This window comes from Lepidochelys kempii, chromosome 3 (assembly GCF_965140265.1).
Source record: "Lepidochelys kempii isolate rLepKem1 chromosome 3, rLepKem1.hap2, whole genome shotgun sequence".
NCBI lineage: Eukaryota > Metazoa > Chordata > Testudines > Cheloniidae > Lepidochelys > Lepidochelys kempii.
The window spans coordinates 194,846,930-194,863,122 of record NC_133258.1 but is presented as its reverse complement, the minus strand read 5'-3'; the positions used below and the strand labels follow the sequence as shown (position 1 = coordinate 194,863,122).

Below are 16,193 nucleotides of genomic sequence, written 5' to 3'. Positions count from 1 at the left end.
TTTGGGACAATAAAGCTTGAAGACCTAACATAAAGGAGATTATCAGTCATTAATATCAAGACAAGTTTACGTATTATGTTCAAAATGTTCTGTAATGATTTGCAATCAATCCATTTTATGGTCTTGTTGCAATTTTCAACCAGAGCACTGAGGAAAAAAAAGCATACTTTTGAAAAAAGTTGAATTTAACTGGAAGCTGCATGCACATAAAATCCACAAAATCAAAACATTTTAAAATGAAAATTACCAAAACAATAAGAAACCACTGATGATTTTACAAATTTTTAAATTATAATTTAAAAAGACAGGTAATTTATATTTTAAGTTTCTAGTCTTTTAGATGGTACTCCACTTCACATGGCTATGGCATACACCATTACAAAAATATTAGACCTGAAGCATTGGTGCTTGTCCATTTCCACCAGAGCTGTGTATTTTGGAGGCCTCCTCATATCTTAGTGTTCTTTCCCATTCCTCCCTCACAATCAGCCTCTCATTTTGAGGAAAGCAAATGAAATAATACCTATGATCTCCTGTTGGGATACAAAGGTAGCACTCAACCAGATTTGCAAAGCAATTCATGAACCATTTATTGAATTTTGATAAGTGGCTCATTAATTGATCGGAAGCAGGCAAAAATTAATAGAAGTCTTTCTGATGGCTGGATACTATCCAGCAGATAAGATAACCTTCTGTCTGCCTGAAGGAAGCAAATCTTTTCTTGAAGGCAAAAAAAAAGTAACTTAATGTTATTGCTGAACTGAACTGTGATATAGCAAAGACTTCGGCAGGTTTCAGCATTCTCATAAGCCACTAAAGATTTTTATGTATATTTTAAAATAATTTTCACATGCTACATCTACTAAATTTTATGGCCAGATTTTGCTCTCGGTTGCGTCAGTGAACATCCTGAGTAACCCTTTGATTTCAGTGGATTTACACCAGAGAAAGTATGAGCAGATTTGGCCTACAATAATTGTTAGATTTAACATTTCAAACAGTATTATGAATAGATTTTCTCCAATATCTTTCATAAAACGTCAAGGCACATACTGGGTGCTACAACAGCTACTAATTCACTAGGTGATTAACTCCTCTATAAATGGGGAGGCCAGATTCTGATGTGTTAGGCCGTCATTTTGGAGTAATTCCACTGAGCCCAAATCTTCTCTTAGTTAGACCAGTGGAAATCTGGAGTGATTCCATTACTTTCAACAGAGTTACTCCAGATTTACACTGGTGTAATTAAGAGTAGAATCTGGCGCCGAGTGTGTTGCCTATATGATACATTCAGGCCACAGAGGCTGTTGTACCTTGGAATTCAAAAGTTTACAATTAACTTACAGCGTCTGCATGCCAGTGAGTTTGCTACTACAAACATTTGCTAAAGAAGCAGTTGAGTTTGGTTCTGATATCTAAGGGTCCAGTCTTGCGGTTATATATTGCATGGCATGGGGCCAGAGTCCGTTTCATATCACTTTTAAATTGGTATAATGCTACTGACTTCAATGGAGTTGCTCCCAATGTACACCAGTCTGAAGAAAAATCAGATCCCTTCTGCTTATTACAGTGAGTGACCCCACTGAACTTTTCTTGATGAGTGGTTTTTTGGTCATGTTGTAACACAATTGTTGCATCCAGTGGGAATTTAGTACACCCTGCATCTGTGCCCAAGAGTCCCCCAACTGAGTGTAGTCACACATGCTATATAGCCTAGGAGCTTCAGCACAACTGAGGGCTTGTTTACGCTACCGCATGGGGTCAATCTAAAATACGCAACTTCAGCTACGTGAATAGCTGAATAGTCGACATACTTAGATCTACTTACCGCGGTGTCTTAGCTGCGGTGTGTTGACAGGAGACTCTCTCCCGTCGACTCCGCTTGCGCTCCTCGTTCTGGTGGAGTACCGGAGTCGACGGGAGAGCACTCAGCGGGCCATTTATCGTGTCTATACTAGAGACACAATAAATTGACCCCCGCTGGATCAATCGCTGCCCACCGATCCAGTGGATAGTGTAGACAAGCCTTTAGGCTCCACTATGTCAGGTCAATACGTCACTGCCAGTGTGTGCAAAGGTTACACTACGTTTATCAGATTAGCCTACCATTGGCTGTCCCACACTGTGAATGTGGCTTCTCTGTAACAAAACTCCACTGCCCCAAGATCACCAAACTGACCAGATCCCGCTATTATGGCTCTACCGTGAACTCCACCTTAGAACCCTTTCCGTCCCTCTGAAGTACGTTGCTTAAGGGACTACACTACATTCCTGCACCTCACTCAGAGGGGAGCCATGCAGCATAACCACTCTGGATGTCAGCCCCTCGGTTCTGAACCACGATAACAACACAGGCTCAACCTGGTTTTGGCACCTGTAATACTTTCCTTTCAGGAGCGTGTGACAGTCTAAGTTTGCAGTGACACAGACAGACACGGTGTCTTCAGAACAAAGCCTTCTTTATTCCTCAAAACATATAGAGCAAAGGGGAAAAACAATAAGAGGCCCACACACGGGTCTTAAGTTATACCTTCGACTGTCCTTGCCAATTGCTGCAAGTTTCCCTCAGCCCAGTTAAACTTTGTCTCTAGCAGGGAGAAGCAGCCTATCCTACTGCAGCAAGCTCCCCGTCTCTGTGAGTCGGTCAGCTTTCACCGACATTCCCTGGGTAGCCTTCGGCCACTCACTCAACCCCTCTTTCCAAGGCTGAGCCTAAGATCAAATGGGATCCTAAACCTCAAAGATGCTGGAAGGAGCCAGCCACTCTAGTCTGGATGGAGCCGGCTGGGGTATTCCCCAACTGATAGCTCCCCCACCCCCCATTGTTTCCTCAAAGAGCTTTTTATCTTTGTCATTGTTTCATTTCCTGTGGATTGGTTTCCCCCTTTACAGCCTCCTTTGATTTAACTCCTGCCATTCAAGCAGGTTGATATCAAATAGATAATCTAAGGGGTAAATGAGATTTGTGAAAAACACTACACAGAACTCCCTCATTCTCCACAACACCTACAAGAGGTTCGCCTAGATCAGGGGTGGGCAAACTACGGCCTACGGGCCGCATCTGGCCCACCAGCCATTTTAATCCGGCCCTCAAGCTCCCTGTGGAGAGCAGGCTCTGGGGCTTGCCCTGCTCCGGCACTCCAGCCGAGGAGCAGGATCGGGAGCCGCTCTGCACAGCTCCTGGAAAAATCAGCATGTCCTCCCTCTGCCTCCTACGCATAGGAGTAGCCAGGGGGTTCTGCTCCACAGCTGTCCCCACCCCAAGCACCGCCCCCACAGCTCCCATTGGCCAGGAACTGCAGCCAGTGGGAGCTGCAGGGGTGGCACCTGCGGACAGGGCAGCACGCAGGAGTGCCGCCTGGCTGTGCCTCTGTGTAGTTCCTGGAGAGGGAACATGCCACTGCTTCTGGGAGCTGCTTGAGGTAAGCGCTGCCTAGAGGATGAACCCTTGAGCCACCCCCACATGCTCCAACTCCCTGCCCCAACCCTGATCCCCTCCCGCCCTCCGAACCCCTTGGTCCCAGCCCGGAGCACCCTCCCACACCCTGAACTCCTCATTTCTGGTCCCACCGCGGAGCCCGCACCCCCAGCCAGAGCCTGCACCCCAATCCCAATTTTGTGAGTATTCATAGCCCACCATACTATTTCTAAAGCCCGGGCCTAAAAGTTTGCCCACCCCTGGCCTAGATCACGTTGGTTAGCGTAGAAACAGCTGGGGACTGAGCCAGGTGTTGCTGAACAGGGAAATAAGTCAATGGAGGCTTCTAGATCATGAAGGAATTCTGGAAGTTTGACCATAATCCTCCTGGGCTTGCACAAGTGCTCCCAGAGGGCAGCTAATAATCAGCCACAGTGCACCACAGTTTGGAATGGTGTGAGCAATGGTTTTCCCAGAAGGCATTGCTGCTAACCTGACTGAATGAGACCTAGTCTGGATGCAGGGCATAAGAACAAGTCTACTAAAACATGAACACGAATACCACATGAGGATAGCCTGCATTGTGTTTACTACAACTGAGTCCAAGCATAGCCTCACGCTGTTGCTTTGATTGGTAAAAACATCCACAGGATAGATCAGGCTCTTTTACACTTCCAAATATTTGATATTGAAGTATTAGCATAATGTTACCATTAAAAGGCTCACCTTTGAACTCCTTACTTAGGCAAAACTCACCGGAGTAAGGATTGCTGCAGCAAGCCTGTCACTGGTATCCTTACTCAGAATCCAGGTATTATGGTGTTTATAGCTGCAGATTTTTGGTTCTTCTTGAAGTAATTCATTAGACTATTATTAACTGATCGATAACATTTGAATACCAAGATGCATGCTGTTTAGGAAACAACAGCATTATTGAGGCTGCAATATTAACTTGAACATCAACATCTTTTACTTTTTCAAAAAGAATCAATAAAAAAAGTTTATTACATTTCTAGTGTGATGATCCTCTACCTATTTTAAAAATGTATTGGATACTAGTATTTTGGGAGATTTCATCAGGTAATTCTAGTTACAAGTCTAGTCGTTAACAGCATTCTCACTGAATGATTTTGTAGTGAACTGAATTCAAACAGTATTTGGTGCTATAAGGAATTTTTTCCCCCTCAGTTCTCAATTTTTGGACAAGATTGAAAACACAAGTTATGTTTTTTAAGACACTTTTTTAAAGAAATGGAAAAATAGCAATACAGAAGGAGTCCTTAGATGGGTCAATGTAAAACAAAGGAATACACCTCTAAATAAAAATACAGAAATGGTGGGAAAACACCAGAGGAAGCAATCAGTCTGTGGGGCAAATTAACCATAAAGAGATTGAACTCCATGAAAGCCAGCAGAGTTGGGCCACTAATTCTAGTTCCGAGCATGCCCCCATGCGTGAATAGTACTGCTGATTACAGACACTGTTGGGCTAACACACTGTAAGTAAAAAAGGCAACCACACTCAGTTTTGTTGATGCATTATTCACTTCTGGTTCATAATCAAAATTAGACTAAACTTCAATAACTTAGTGAACAGCAAGCTCTGCAGATGCAAAAAAAAAAATGTGTAGTAAGAATGCTTGTAATAAAGTCATTTCCACAGTGATGTAATACAGAGACACATTTACTAGTGTAGATGCACCCAACACAGATCCTTAACATATACAGTTTGGTTCTTTCTACACAGGCAAGGCCACACATATTATAACATATTTGGGTCATTATCATGAAATAGGGCTTGAATATCATAAATTTTTTAGCATGAATAGGACCAGATAGGTAATCACAAGCAGGATTTGGCTAGCATGGCTCACAGAGGGAAATGCTCTGGCTCACATTTATTGATAGCAGTGACTGTTGCTTGTGCAATTTCAGTCATAATAAGGATAAAGCCTAGATGCTGCTATGGATTGAAAAACTCATTTAAACCCATACTGTCAGAGTTCCAACATGCTCTTGTTTATATTTGCTACGAACGTGCTTGTGCCGAAGAATAAATTTCAGTCTAGTTTACATGTAAACATGTATATGCATATGCATGTACACATCAAAATGGATGAGTATATTTCTACGTACTTTGGCTTATAAAAAAAACATGAATGGTACATCAAGCTAAGCTTTCATAGCATTTCTGAAGTTTGGCACCCCATTAAAAACTTTAGGAAACATCACAGGGAGTACAGATTCAAGGAGGTGCCAACTGACTGATACTTAGGCATTTTATTAATAACCCAAATGTGTAATGATATAACCTGCCTCCCACCACCACAAAAAAAGTGCAAAAAGAAAAAGAAAAAACTGTATCATGCAAACATGAGAGGGTCTGATCAAACAGTGAATGATCTACACGAGTGGTTCTCAATATTTTTGGGCTCAGGACCCACCTGTAAATGTTTATGGCCTCTTGCAACCCAGTAAATAGTCTGGGGTGAGGTTATGGTAGGATCCTGCCCACCCTGGGGGAGGGAGGAGGGGTTGGGTGCTGCCCAGCGCTCACCCCACAGGGGCAGCTCCTGTGCTGTGGGGCTGGCTGGGCTTGGCTCGGCTCTCCACTCTGGGTGTTGCAACCTCTAGAGTTGCACAGCGCTGCTTAAATTTGGCCCCGCCCCTTTGACTGGACCAAATCTGTGTGAGGGGAATTGTGACCTGGCTCATGGGGTTGCCATGCTACTCACTCAGATTTAGCCTACCTGGAACTCCCATCCTCATGATGGCTGGGCAGAACCTGAGTGCCACTGGGACCCCAGGGGTTGCAATGCTTGGAGTAGGGAGGCAAGCCCAGCTAGCCCCGTGGGACAGGAGTTGTCACAAGACCCTTTGAAACATTCTGTCGACCCAATTTTGGGTCCCCAACCCACAGGTTGAAAAACCCTGCTCTACACAGCTTCCCCTTACAAAAACAAAACAAAAAAAACCAGAAGTTGAATCTGCACCACCAAATTTAGAGGAAAAAGTGTCTGACAGCAACTAGCACGAGAACATCAGATGTAGCATAAACTCCCACTGCTGTTCTGTTCCGTTACAAACAACTACACGGCAGACGGAGCCTAAACTCATTGAACCAATGCATTAAATTACATTTCTAAGTGTTTCACTTTCCCTCCCTTTTTAAAAAAAAAAAAAAAGTACAATCTTTGAAAGCCATATAAGCAAACAAAGCATCATGTCCGATTCTTTACTGACTACAACTACAGTAATGACTCACTTGGCCTCATTAGATTTAGCTGTGTTAGTGAGAAGAAGAGTCAGCAAAATCCAGTACTGTATATGCAGGTAAATAGCTACTAGTCTGTGGAAGGGACATTTGCACACCCAGCACCACCTGAAATCATCATTGTAATGGTCACTAACACATTACTGTCTAAATAATTAAATAAAAAGGACTACATATATAATAAAATTCATATATTTCCCTTTTCATAATTTCTAATTCTTTCCCACTTCAAGCACAAAGTGAACAAGAGGGCAGTTCTCCATCTGTAGGACAACAACAGGAGAATGGAAGACTGAAGGCTCTACAAATCAGTATTTCTAATTTAGAGGTAAAATGTAATAGCCTTGCGGACAGACTCAAGAATCAATGTCCATCACAAGCAGTAGAGACTCCGAAACTTAACACAAAGGGCCATGTACTCCCACTCTTTCCACCTGTGCTAGCAGAGGGAAGCTAAAGCCACCAGAATCTGGTAGGGGGTGTGGAAGTGGGGAGAGGCAGCTGTGCTCCGTTTATCCCCACCCCGCTGCTGTCATAGCCTGTGACTAGGGATTCTGAGGAAGGAAAGGGGATATTACTGAGGCAGGATGGCATGGAGCTGGGGAAGCAGCTGCTGTATGCGGCATGCTCCTCCCTGAACCTGGTGGCGTTCTCTGAGTGAGCTGAAAGCTATACAGCCTTCAAGTAGCATTAACTCCCGCTTCTGCGCTTTCTAACCACATGGGAGCAGGGAAAGGAGAGGCAATACAGGACATTGGTGTGGGGAGGGAGCCAATGACAAGGCAGAGCCATTATGCCAGACAAAAGGAGTCAGCCCAGAAAACACGAAGGAGTCACAACCCTGCTACCTGCCAGTATGCAGCCTGGGTAGGCTCGGTGGGGCTTCCCAGCTGCGCTCCTGAGAAAGGAGACTGGGAAGGAAATTCCATTAGGCAAACCAGAGTTTCCCCCCCGGCTTTTCCTTCTACTATGGATATTTCAGCGCAAAGAGGAGGCCAGGCCCAGAGATCTTCTCTCTTTCATGAACAGATGAATTGTATTTGGTGGAATAACTTTATAAGCCAGTTTCTGTCTAAGCACATTTCTTAATGCAAACACAGGAATTGCCATAAGGCCCATACTCCATCTAGTCCAACAGCCAATCCTTGACAGTGGCCAGCATCAGATGCTTCACTGTAAAGTGCTAAAATCCCTGTAATGAACAATTATAGAATAACATGCCTGCAGGGGAAGTTTCTTCTAACACCCTGTCAGTTAGTGGTTGGTTTCTGTGCTGAAGCATGACTGACTATATCCTTTTATTAACCTATCTAATGTAACAGTGGATGTTCTAAATCATTCATAGAAGTATCTCATCATTTCTTGAGTACTGCTAAAACTGTGGCAATGAGTTCCACATGCAGATTTCCCCACATGGCTCTGGATTTTAAAAGGATTTCTGTTAGCCTTTAGTTTAAATATTTGTTGATGTTCTCTTCTGCAAACTCCCTTTACTCTAACGTTTAGCCAAGGTCACAGTGATAACAGTAGAAGCAAGGCACATCTTCAAGTACACCCTCCCCCGCCCCCCGGTCAGTGCTCAGAAACGTCCCACATGCCGGTAGCTCCCCCAGACGGAAACTCTCTCTCACCTGATATGTTGAGATTCAAGAAGTGCAAGTACTGTATTCCTAACATAAGTAGTTATGGTGTCAATCAAAAAGGCTGTCTCCTAAAAATGGCAGGCACTACTTGCTGGCCCCTTAATGTTCCAGACAGCTTATTTATACTTTAAAAGGGAAACCTAGGGTTTTGTTTTCTTTTAAAAACACATTTGCTTTTAAATAATATTGTTTCCCCCATGATGTTCAGGTGAACACCTCTAAAACTCCAACACATTTTTCTTGCTTTTTGTTAGCAGTCTCTTTTGGAGGGAGAAAAAAACGCATTTGTTGTCTTGAACTTTGGGAATGTGAGTTGTCTTCCACTTTGCTGAGTGAATCTTCACCCTAAGTAAATTGAAACAGGGAGACCTTTTTGAAATAAGCCTTAAAAAGTTTTAATCACACAATTTCTTGCTAGCTTGCAGTCATTCAGTAGCTAGGTGGTTCTAAATAAAGAATTCTAGTCAACAACAGGAAATAACTCCCACAGAAAAAAGGGCAGAATACAAACTCTCACCAACTCTTGTACACAGCTCACAACAGCCTTTTGTTTCATGCACAGTACGTCTAAAATCTTTACTTTTCAGAACATGTTCTTACTAAAAAAGTTTCCTGAACAAGGTTTTCAAAATGGACTTGTTCTCAGTCAGAGACATTTTACAAGTGCCTGACTTTCAGAAAGTGTGGGGCACCTGCTGTCTGAAAATCAGAACACCACAAGTCACCAGCCAATTTTAACAGTTTAGGTCTTTAACATCTAATTTAGAAATAGATCATTCTAGATATTGGTCTGACCCTGGAAACGCTCTTAGTTGCTTGCTTCTTCACCAAGCTATGTTCCCTTCAATGAGACTACATGTTACCAGGATCTGGCCCTTCAAGTAGCACAAGAAACAATACAAATCTGAGTCTACATATTCTGGGGGGGAAAGGAAACATTCATACTGATTCTTTTTACAGCACATTTCTGTAATTCAGATTAACCAGTCCAGATTGATCAACTACTCTGGCCTTCATTCTACAAATTAGACAGATTGACAGGAGGGGAAGATTTTCACTCTGACAACTTCTCGAGGTTCCCCATTCTGTCGAGCCTCCAGTTCAATGTTTCTGTAGAAAAATGCAGAGAAGAGCTATCCCATCTGCATGAGTCAGTTGAAATGGAAGAATTCTGGAAGGGTGACTGAGGGCTTCCCTACACGAGCATTTAATTCATGGCAAGCTGGGGTCTACGCTGAACTAGCCCACTACCTTTCAGCATAGACCCTATTGACATGCACTTACAGTTCCTTTGTGTGCTTTGATTTAGTCCCACTTTGAAATGTGACTAAATCAAAGTGCATTAAGAAACTGTTAGTGTGCAGCAACAGGGTCCACAAGGACCGTCAGCGCAGAGTAGATTTACACTCCAGTTTGCCACAAACTAAATGTTCATGTACACAAGCCCTAACTCAAAGAAGTCCAGCTCAGCCTGGCCAACTGTGGAACAGAAATAGTTCTCTACATTGCTATGTGGAAGACCTGGTTTGTTGTTTCCAAAGCTGGCTGGGGCTGGATTTGTGGTAGATCCAGTGCTCAGTCTCTTCAGGAAGGACTCCAGAAAGGGAGTGCCTTGTGTTGCCCCACAGTAACAAGCAGCATTAATGGGCTCTGGAAGGAACCCAATCTTGCAGAAGTCTTCAGCCAGAAGGATGACCAGGATGCAAACCCTAAAAATATGCTGGGGTACAGAATGGGAGCAAAATGAGGAAGGACCCTCAGAGCTCCAATATAATGAAATAAGAAAATCCAACTTACAAGTAGGAAATTTCCCTTCCTGTGCACACTGATGGGGTGAGAAAACGAAGAGGAATATACGTAGCAAAAGTTAGCACTAACTTTAATGAGAGCAACGACAACTCTACAGCCAAAATCCCGCACTAGCAGAGGTACTGACATCTAGCCAACTGCATCTAGAAAATTTATACAAATCATACGCATTCAGAAATAACTATCTCCATATTCACATAACAAAGCCATTAAGGAGACCTGGGTCAATAATCTGTGTTTTTCGAAGTCTTTCAATTTTCATTTACTTACTCTGTTCCTGTTAACATCCTGGCTGCAAAATGTACTAGGATTTGGGGTAGTGGGGTTTGAGTACACATCCCTGTGCTCTTAGTTAGTGGAAGTTTCCTGTTCCCAGCCTCAAAAAAGAAGGTACAATCTTCTCTGTCAGGAGGAGATTTTAAACTAAAATTTTCTTTAAGAAAAATAAGGCTCTTTACCTAAAAGGTGGATTATCATGCTGTCACAAGATGGACTGGGTCCTTTAAGAAGGAACTGCTCCTGCCCACCTGTGCCACATTAACAGCTTTAGTGTGGCCTGTGATAACAGTAGAAGCAAGGCACATCTTCAAGTACACCCTCCCCTACCCCCCGGTCAGTGCTCAGAAACGTCCCACATGCCGGTAGCTCCCCCAGAAGGAAACTCTCTCTCACCTGATATGTTGAGATTCAAGAAGTGCAAGTACTGTATTCCTAACATAAGTAGTTATGATGTCAATCAAAAAGGCTGTCTCCTAAAAATGGCAGGCACTACTTGCTGGCCCCTTAACGTTCCAGACAGCTTATTTATACTTTAAAAGGGAAACCTAGGGTTTTGTTTTCTTTTAAAAACACATTTGCTTTTAAATAATATTGTTTTAAAGGACCGGGGTCCTATAAGAGCGGAAGGAAGCTACAGTGAAAGGGAGAGGAAGCTGTGGCAGAGAGCAGGAGGCTCCTGCAAGTGACCCTGACTGGGAGAAGGGCTTGAGCCTGGAAGCCAGAGCCAGACAGCTGAAGAAGGCTGAGGGCCAGAACAGTAGAGGGTTTTGACTGTTCACTTCTCAAAGCTGGAGAGCAATGGGCACCAGGAGGTTGTTAGATCCTTTCCTGGAGAAGAAAGGATTCCAGGTGGGAATACTGGGGAGTTTTTGCTGAGAAGAGGAGGGACAGACTCCAGCTAGAAGTCCTTAAACAGCGGGCTGGGACTGAAGAAGAGCCCCAGGACTGGCAGAGCTGAACAGGCGTTGCATTGATGGACTATATTTTGGAACTTAGAGGACACTTGGAATTATTTTATGTATTTGTTATGGACTTAGGACCCAAATCTACCACCTTTACTCAAGTACAGTAGTATTTTGCTCCATAAAAAAAAACAAACCATTTGATTTCTCACCAAATGGCAGAATCAAGTCAAAAGATTAAGGACCCAATCCTGCAATGTAATCCTCACTGATCAAATAGTACCATTTACTTCACTGGGTCTACTCGTGGGAATAAGGATTACTTAGGTGAGTGAAGGTTACAGCATCGGTCCCCATGTATAACCATGCATACTGTGAGACATACAAATATATGGATGATTGACCCACTTGTCCCCCCAGAGCAATTTTGCCAACATGTAGGTAGTTTTAAAATGCATATTATTTACTAGCTATCATATGTTTAGGCATCTTTAGGACATTGTTACAATTTGTAAATATTGTACGTATTTAGAAACCACGTTTTAGGGTTATATATCTCAAGCATTTTTACTTCAAAATGCCAGTGCGATTATACCACATTTTAACTTAATCCCAAAACAAATTTGTTTTTAGAACTCAAAGCCTGGTTTGAGTCATACAACTGCGAGAAGTCAGTCTGAATGGGTAAGCTCACTTTTCTTCCCCCACCCCCCCGCCTTCTTTAAAAATTTACAGAAAAGGTCAAACCAATTTTATTTTGTAAACAGAAATTGGCTCTTAGGCTGAAAATTCTGTATGTAGAGATTTAGCCTGGGATGAAATTTTGTGGCTGTGTTACGAACCCTGAAAAAAGGTGTACAAAGTGTTGATACCATGGTCTTTGCAACTATCAAGAAGCCGTGGTGGTCACTGCTGTAGTGATCGGACCTGACTTTAGCACTTTCAAAAGGAAGAAAAGCTAAACAAATAAGTATCCAGCAGCAAATGCACAAAGTTTATAAGCTCTCAGCTGTTGGCTGAAATACTATAACTATTTCAGTTGATTATCTGACTTTTGAACAAGTACTATACTTCAGTGATATTTCAGCCCACATACACTGACACACACACAATGTCTAAAACTGCCATGATTCATCTTCAGTTCTAGTCATGCTCACAAGTGATGTGGCGTCCTACAGTATCTGCGTAATTTAGCTTCATTTTCCTCAGCCCCCACCGTGCATTAAGCGAAGCTCCAACAAAACACAGTCATCCACCTCCGACTCATCCTCCTACCTGCTTGGAGGATGCATACAGCAGGATACTGATGAATTAGAAAAAAAAACAGGATGACAAAGAGAGAGAGAGAGAGAGAGAGAGATGTTAGAAAGCTTTCTAACATCTTACGGGAGTCAAAAATAATAAGGATAATAATTGAAATAGTCACTGTATTGTGTAGTATTATTGTAGCAACTGCACTTATCTTAATTATTACACATTTCATATTTTTGTGACCTTGTCTTTCAGGGACTGTTCGTATTAGAAAAGATTTCTCTTTCTTTTTTAAGTCACAATCCAAGTTTCATGAAGGCAGCCACAACATCAGCTGCTTCCCACAATAACCTTGTAGTGACCACAAGCTTTCCTACTCTGCCCTGGTCAGACTGCTCTGACTAGGCACAAAAGTTAGTACAACCTCCCTACCAGTGCAATTGTAGACCTCTTGTCTCCATGGCATCCAACGGCTACCAGCCATTATGAATTACGTGTGGTGGTTTTGTGATCCAGCTTACAGATCACTGAAGGCTGAGCGAAACTCCACTCATTGGAGACATTAGGCCGAGTTTGAACAGAAATGAAAGACAAGCTCTTTATTTGACAAATCTCATTATCTCACAGACATTCAAAATACACCCCAGTCACAGAAATACATTACAATGTCGTTCTAAAATTAAAGAGCAGTGATGTTTCAGCATGTAAATGGTGCGTGATTTAGAAAATGTTTACATCCCTTTGCTAACATTTCCAACCCTTTTCTTGTAACTAGATGGAGGGAATAAACACTCATTTTTATTTATTTGTTTACAACTGAAAAATAAAAAAAAAATAAAAAGGTCAGTCGTGTTTCTTTCAGCAGCAGCAGGAGACCAGACACAGTGAGTCACCTTACCTCCCTTAACGTTGCTCTAGAGGGGCTGCGTGACTTCTCTCCCACCCCCAGATGTTATGAAATTGGGAAGAAGGGAAATTAGCATCAGAAGATAGGAGGAGAGAGACAGTTGTGAAATACTATGATGTTAGGAGCCATGGAAGTAGCTAGGTAAAATCTAGAGTAGAAAAGAGCAACAACAAACTAGGAGAATGGATAAGTTCCTCCGTTTACAGGGTCACTGTGTCTGCCCGTCTGTCACCATCACCCACAAAACCAGCCAGCTAGCCAGTGTCATATTGCTGATTCCCCATTCATGATCCTAGCCGACTCAACACCAGCAGGCCAGATCAGAGATTAAGTTCCCTACCTGCCCATGGGCCCTCCCTTGCTCACTGAACTGTCATTCAGCTCTGCCTGCCTGGCTTGCCAGCCGGCTTTCTGCTACATCCCTAGCTGTTGCCGGGCATGTATGATTGACAGGCGTGAGTGCAACGCCTGCTGGGGTGTACAAGCTGGCTGACATGTCAAGACCCAGTGGATGAAGCTCAAGACAAACTGAGTTATCCACAGCCTGCAAAGTTGCACCCTAGTGGTGTGACTGGCCCAGAAGTTAGCACTTTCTCATCAAGCAAGTTCAGTTCAAATCAAACCGCGAATCAGTCAGAGGGACGATAGCAGTCTGGCTGCCTTCCCTCCCTGCCTGCTTTTACCAAAGCCCCGTAAGTGGTGAAAGCCACTCTGGATTTTATTTTCTTAAGGTACATTTTGTTATACTGCATTGGCCCAAATGCCAAATCATTCCCACTGGGTTTTAACTCTCCCTCATTCCACCAAAGAACCTGCTTTCTGCAGGGCTCACCCAGCTTTAGCTCTTAGGCAGTCTGAGAAATACACTGCATTTTCTTGTGTTCATTTGTTCCTACCTCCTCCTTTCCTAGTGCTCACAAATCCCCACAAACAAGTGAAAGAGTTGCCATAGCTTGAGGAGTGAGTGGTCACGGTGAGGAAGCTACTGGGATGTGTGTTAGCTATACAGTAGAACCTCAGAGTTATGAGCACCAGAGTTACGAACTGACCAGTCAACTGCACACCTCATCTGGAACAGGAAGTACACAACTGGGCAGCAGCAGAGAACAAAACAAAATGCAAATACAGTACAGTACTGTGTCAAATGTAAACTAACAACAAAATAAAGGGAAAGCAGCATTTTTCTTCTACATAGTAAAGTTTCAAAGCTGTATTAAGTCAATGTTTAGCTGTAAACTTTTGAAAGAACCACCATAATGTTTTATTCAGAGTTACGAACAACCTCCATTCCCGAGGTGTTCGTAACTCTGAGGTTCTGCTGTACACGAGGGCTGGAGGAAAACCAAGTCATGAGTTGGGAGGGTGCTGACTGCAGTCCCACATGGCTGTTTGACGTGACATTAACACCTAAAGGCCCCAAGACAACTGGGACTTGTGTTAAGGCACAGTACAGACAGGATATGTCTAAATTGTAATCCAAAGTGTGAACACAGCACGGATAGGTATAGCCATACCAGCATGGCTACAAATGGCAGCAAAGATCCACTGGTACGGGTTGTACAGGCAAGCTGGGGACACCAGGTATGCGCTCCTGTTGCTAGCCAGTGCCAATGCCCATCCCATCACTATTTTAAGACGTACTTGTACAGGGTTGTCTACCTGTTTCTTCAGTCACACCTCTGGTTGCAATGTAGACCTACTCTAAGAGACAGAGATTACAAACTAAACAGAAAAGACAAAGGCTAGGAGAAAGGAAGGAAGGACTAACCCCATTGTACAGATGGGGAACTGAGGCAAAGAGAAATTAAGTGACTGAAGAACATAAGAACGGCCATACTGTGTCAGACCAAAGATCCATCAAGCCCAATATCCTGTCCTCTGACAGTGGCCAATGGCAGGTGCCCCAAAGGGAATGAACAGACAGGTTATCATAAAGTTATCCATGCCCTGTCACCCAATCCCAGCTAGGATTGGGACACCAAACAGAGGCTAGGGACACCATTTTTACCCATCCTGGCTAATAGCCATTGATGGACCTATCTTCCATGAATCAATCTAGCTCCCTTTTGAACCCCATTACAGTACTGGCCTTCACAACACCCTCTGGCAAGGAGTTCCAGAGGTTGACAGTGCGTTGTATGAAAAAAAAAAACTTTCTTGTGTTTGTTTTAAACCTGCTGCCTATTAATTACATTTGGTGACCCCTAGTTCTTGTGTTAGGAGAAGGAGTAAATAAACACTTCCTTATTTACTTTCTCCACACCAGTCATGATTTTATAGACTGCTATAATATCCCGCCTTAGGTTGTCTCTTTTCCAAGCTGAAAAGTCCCAGTCTCCTTAATCTCTCCTCATATGGCAGCCGTTCCACACCCCGAATAATTTTTGTTGCCCTTTTCTGAACCTTTTCCAATTCCAATATATCCTTTTTGGAGATGGGGCGACCACATCGGCACGCAGTATTCAAGACGGACTAGGATGCACTCTCAACGTGTCTCCAATTGGGCCTCCCGCCCCAAGCCTCAGAGAACGTAGTTGCTCATTATTTCAGCTCTTCCTGTCCAAAGGTAGGGAAACTGTTGGTCTCCCATGTGGCCATGCATTAGGTTGTCAGCCCAGACTGTTTTAGTTAATTTACTCAAGAAGGTAAGGGGCAGACCTCCTCGTGCAAAGGTTTACACTGTGATCTGAGAAATAGCACTCGTAATTCT

At 43.3% G+C, this 16,193-nt stretch overlaps 1 protein-coding gene across 6 annotated transcripts in view; it reads right to left on the bottom strand.

Annotated features, from left to right (window-relative positions):
• Positions 1-16,193, bottom strand: part of SERTAD2 (SERTA domain containing 2) — a 183,153-nt gene that overhangs the window by 28,463 nt on the left and 138,497 nt on the right. The window contains exons 2-4 of one of the 6 annotated variants that reach the window (XM_073339480.1): positions 12,483-12,628; positions 9,857-10,055; positions 8,324-8,680 (exon numbers count right to left, since the gene is read on the bottom strand). The exons of 4 other annotated variants lie outside the window; for them this stretch is intronic. The gene's annotated coding sequence lies outside the window, so the exon portion shown is untranslated. The remainder of the gene's footprint in view (positions 1-8,323; positions 8,681-9,856; positions 10,056-12,482; positions 12,629-16,193) is intronic. One more of the 6 variants, XM_073339483.1, reaches the window with a different exon arrangement.